We start from the raw sequence: 5,534 nt of genomic DNA, 5'->3' as shown, positions 1-5,534 counted from the left end.
TGACTTGCAGTATTGGCTCGCTTAAATTGAAATATCCTCTGCTTCTCTAGATAGGGGAAATGCTTTGCTGAAGAGGGAGATCTTTTAATGGATGTTCATAATGAATAGACCATTCCTGCATATCTGGAGAAACAAACTAACTAACTGAGAACAGTTAGTTAGTGATTCAGTTTAGTCATTCAAGATTCAGAGAGTTTTGTATGTATTTCACATGTGGCATGAAAAATAAAGAAAAGTTATTGATTTCATTTGTGGGGACTACTGCACATGATCTTCTCAACAATGCAGATGACTCAAGATATTGACATTTTCTTGGTTGAGTTAAAGGGAATGCAAAATAAAATTATTATCCAATTACAAAGACAGGCATGAGTGTGAATAAATTAGGTATTTCATTTAACACAATCCATACAGTATCTCTTTGGAACTTAATTGTGAAAAGCTGCTGGCTGCTTTTTAGTCAATACCAGTAAGATGATGAACTGTGTGGTGACACTGAAAACCTTTTTTTTCATAAAAGGTTTGAAATAGTCTTGTGTGAGATACACTGTATTTGTTTAGTGTGGTTCCAGGCAACATGTCATGCACCATTACTTGTTTATGATGATGTAGGAGTTCATTATGGAGAAGCCATTTGCATTTAGTCATTCTCTATCACTTAATCACTTAAATTCTCAAGTCTAGGAATTCATATCAATTTCAACGGTGCCCTCATCAAAGGCATGACTTTTTACACCCTCCTCCACAAAATTGTTTAGTAAAGCTTGGTTCTAACAACCAGGGGATCAGATTAAGGTCTTTCTGTTAAATTGACCTCATATCTCCTATTTAGGCTGTCTGCAAAAATAGTGATTTCAATAAGCCCAGACAAAAACCCATGGTAAGCAGGAAACTGTGTGCCAAAACTGTCTACCCTGCTTCAATGACGATTTTGCCTGAATGTCAGTGAACCAAAGAGACCGATCTTGTTTACTCGAAAGCTTCATGACATTGCAGAAATCATGAGCTTCTCTCTATCTTTGCAACAGTGCACTGACATATATGGAGGCATTCCCGGTCAAGTTTATGGGCTTGCCATGCATATCCAATGGTGACTCCAAGGAAGCAGTGTGATGTATAGGCTAATCACCATTATATCAGGCTTACACACCCCCACAGCCATACACAACGACACGGCCATAGACAACCACACGGCTATACACACCCACACATTGTGTCAACAAAAGAGTGTGTGAAATTTTTATGGCAGTATTGTTGAATACAGCCATAATGAGTCCAGCTGCACTGTTCCAGCAATTAGGGAAAACAATTGAGTATCTGCTGGTGCCTTCAGAACATTGTGGTTTGGAGACATTGTTTTCCCTCCTTTTCTCCTTAATATTTCTTGGTAGCTTCAGGATCAACAGAAGAACTATTGTGAGGGACAGTTTTGGTCATTGTGGTTCTACAGCTTCAAGCGCTTTAATCAATTTGACTATACTGCTTTCTTCACTCAAAGCTTTGAGGCAGAAAAAAAAATGGCTGTTTTCAAGAATGGGAGTCGCTCAAGAAAAGGAGGATTTGTCACTGGCAGGAATGTACGTGCTGTATATATGTCAGACATTGGTGTTATAAAACATCTTCTTCGTGGTAATGGTGTGCCGCACAACACGTCGGTGTGTACTAAGTGGAACACTTCAGGTCGCGATGCTGCTCAAGATATATCATTCTTTTCTCCATTTCTCCTTAAGTGTCTGAAGCTATGATTTTCACAAACAACTGAACGAAAAAAAATCACTACTGTAACAAAATAGCGTCTATGAATGGGAAAAATAACAACAACATTAGTTGTAGACCTCTCCGTCTGTGTGTTTTATTGGTGTATTTTTCTGATGTACTGCATGTGTCAACAGTACTATGACGTCTACTAATAAGTGTGGTCTTTATACTGCACAGGTAAGGGCTTTTATCCTGAAGGTTGCTGGTTGCAGCTTTTGGCTGTTAAACTTCATTTGCTACAGCTGCACATTAGATAGAGGTCGATGTCTATGCCTATGCGTCATCACGTTTTATTAAAACAAAACCCAGTTATTTGCATGGGCGACATCGCAATCCACTGACTCCGCTGTTGTAGGCCATTCACCGACTCGGAAGACAGGCCCAAGGTCTGTGTTTGTCAGACATGAGAGGATGACGAAAAGTTCATTTTCACGAAATCATCTGTAAAGTCCTAACAGTTTGAGCTAGAAATGATTTGGACTCCACTATCAAATGCTAATATGAGCCCACTATCAGACACCATCAGGCACTTTACAACAGACTGTTTATATTTATATAAAAATAAAAATAAATCTGTTTTGCCATATATTAATGTGTTAATTAATGCACGTCTATGGGCAGTAAGGCCAAATTCAATGTCTTATCAAAAAATGTCTTCATATTTTTTTTTTTACCTACAGAGATCCTAAAATTCCAAATAAAATAGCTAATTGATCCATTGTATAACCACCTTAATGTTTATTGTACCTACTGGGGTCCTATATTTCAAAATCAAATAGCTAAATGATCGATGGTATGACCATATTAAAACAATTCCAAATGTTAGCTCTGTAGAACTCCCCCAAAGGCTTAGACTCAAGAGCTCTCATTTAGAGATGCAATTACTGAGAAAGTAATTCACTGTCTGTTCACCAACGCATAATGTGTGGATATTATACCCATATTGCCCATCTACAGTAACCTATATTATTAATGCATATTAGATTCTATGTTCCACAGGGTAGGGATCATCTAAATGTCAAATCCCTTCTGGAGGGAGGTCCATTTATTTATCATTCAAATGTCATGCAAATACTCAATTTACTCAATGCTAATTATTTAGGTATGTTTCTTGAGACCTGCTGTATAAGTGATTATAAGTTATACAATTATTTCCATGCTTTCGTCTATCTGCATCTGTGCATCAGCCACTGTTATTTTCACTCCCATTGACTGAGAAACCCGGCTAGGTGGAGAGGCCTGTGTGTTCAGACATACAGTAAGTAGACAAAACCTGTTGGCCTGTAAAATTTTACAGAATCTGCAATGTCTGCTTGAATTCACCGAATGTACACATTTCCGTGAATAACAGGATAAACTATAGCTAGATTTATTTCTCCTTTTCCTAACCAAACCAGAGCAGAACACGTTGGATCATGGCATTGTTATGCTAAAAAGTCATTTCAAACAGAGTAAATTACTTTCCTTGCTTCTTAGTTTTTTCAATTAGTCACCCTACTCAGATCTCTGATGCGTATCGTAAAATAAGCTTTAATGTATTTTATTGAGCCAACACAATGGGAAAACTGAAACTAATTAGGCAACATTTATCTGGGGTCTGGGGCTTCATTTAAAAGGCAGGGTCATGGTGTTCTATTAGCTCACTAGACTAAAGTGGCAAGGGTCCCCCCCCCCCCCCCCACCCCCCACCTGTCCTAGCAAGGGTTCACCTTCCTTGTCCCAGCAAGGGTTAACCTTCCTTGTCCCAGGAAGGGTTCACCTTCCCTGTCCTAGCAAGGGTTCACCCTACTTGTCCTAGCAAGAGTTCACCTTACCTTCCCTGTCCTAGCAAGGGTTCACCTTACCTGTCCACATTACCTGTCCTTGTCTTTCGATGGCGTCTTTGCTGTGCATAAGCCAACCTTCTTTTGCATAATTTAAGGTTAGCTAGCCAATGTGCTGTCTTAGCTTACCTTGCAGACAGTACTGGTGCCCACCCCCTCCCCTTTAAATCACCCAACCACAGATATGCCTGCACACACTAGTCACATACACATAGTCTCCTCTCCTGACACATAGTGGCTGAAATGTTGATTGAGTGCTGAAGGCCTTCACACAGTGAGAGGCTGACGTTATGAAGCAATTTATCTGGGAACTGCTTATGTGGCAGAATTAAATAGCCATAGAACAGAAACATATTGAGGCATGCATTACTCTTGAATGGCAGGCACGCTAAGGCCACCTTCCCTGCCTGTGAGATGTCGTACACCAGGAGGGAGAATGCATCCTTGTTACTATGTATAGATGAGAGGAAGCCAGGTTTCAAATGTTTCATTGTTCTAATTTGATCTGTGAATTAAATACGGACCAGCCACATACGGTCATATGGTGGGCCAAGTAAGAAAACACTCAAGGTAAATGGATTAGTATGACCAAAGCTTCTTCTACATTAGAAAAAGACCATAAACTAATTACACCTCTCACAGTGGGCAGTAAGTACCAAGTGTCAAGTCTAATTAAAACAGTATAAGGTATTACCACCACCCCCACCATCATCATCATGAGCAAACACACATACCCCTTATTCACACAAATAGTCTATGCATTCTTAGCGATGACAGACATAATGTAGAATTATAACCCTCCTTTTATTGTTTCCTTCTTGCTCAGCTATTGCTCTGCTGTAACTCCTGAGAGCGTCTCCCAGGCCGTTGTAAAAAATACATTCTTATTCTAAATCAAATCACCTGGTGGGAATGATAAACAGCGCACTGAGCCTGAACTTCAACTTGATGAATACCCAAGTGATTGTTCCCCAGCTAAGCTGTAACTCTAGCTAGAAAATGAAAATGGACCAGGTGTGAAAACAATTAGTTCCAGAGTAGCTCCTTAAATGAAGAGCATACATTATTGAATGTGCCCCTCATTTATAGAGCCTTGGCAGTAAGTATCAAACTGACCGATCTCTACCACTATAAGTCATTACTTTGTTATGCTTCCCAGAGTAGTGGGTAAATAAAAAAGCATTATGCTCAACTGAGCGGGTTTGTGATTAATAGAATTGAGTTAAGTGTTTAGTTGTAATGCTTCTCATGATTTAGGAGTGTTGCCTTGCTTCCTTGCCCTCCACACTATGGCTACATATCTATTGACTGAGTGGGATGAGAACTAAGGTGGGCGATCCGTAAGCACAGCGCTTTTTTAATTGCCACAATTTTGTTTTCGAGAAATGGAACAACTCCAGTTTTGAAAAGCCTGCAGATGGTAGGTAACCTGTGGAATAGGGACACAAACAGAATGTCACAACAATAACATGGATTACTCAGAAAAACACACTGCACGCTGCATTGCAACGAATTAAGAAGCTGAACTTTGTATGTACCACTGTGTTAAAGCCGGTTTCCTTTAAAACGCTAGGGGAAAGAGGATTTAAGGCAGCAGGGGGCTAATAGCCTGGGAGATTACGCAGAGGTCCGAGTTCAAATAACTGTTGTTGCAACGAAAAAAACACAGGACTAAATTAGCAAACCAATTGATCAAGCCGGTTTAAAACTAGACAGCGGAAATGGTCATCCTCTGAGTTCACAACTACCGCCCCAGTGAAGTAATATATCATATCATGAACAATAAAATGGATAAATGGAAGAATATGACATATTACAACTGAAATAACATGATTCGACTGGAAATGTAGCTTATGTCAAAACACATGTAATAACAGACAATTACTTGCTCAAAGTATGCCTACACAGGGGCGGACTAGGACAAGAATTCGGCCCTGGCATTTTATTCGCACC

This window comes from Oncorhynchus mykiss, chromosome 22 (genome assembly GCF_057628025.1).
Source record: "Oncorhynchus mykiss isolate SJ-2025 chromosome 22, ASM5762802v1, whole genome shotgun sequence".
Classification (NCBI taxonomy): Eukaryota; Metazoa; Chordata; class Actinopteri; order Salmoniformes; family Salmonidae; genus Oncorhynchus; species Oncorhynchus mykiss.
This window is presented reverse-complemented; position numbering follows the sequence as displayed.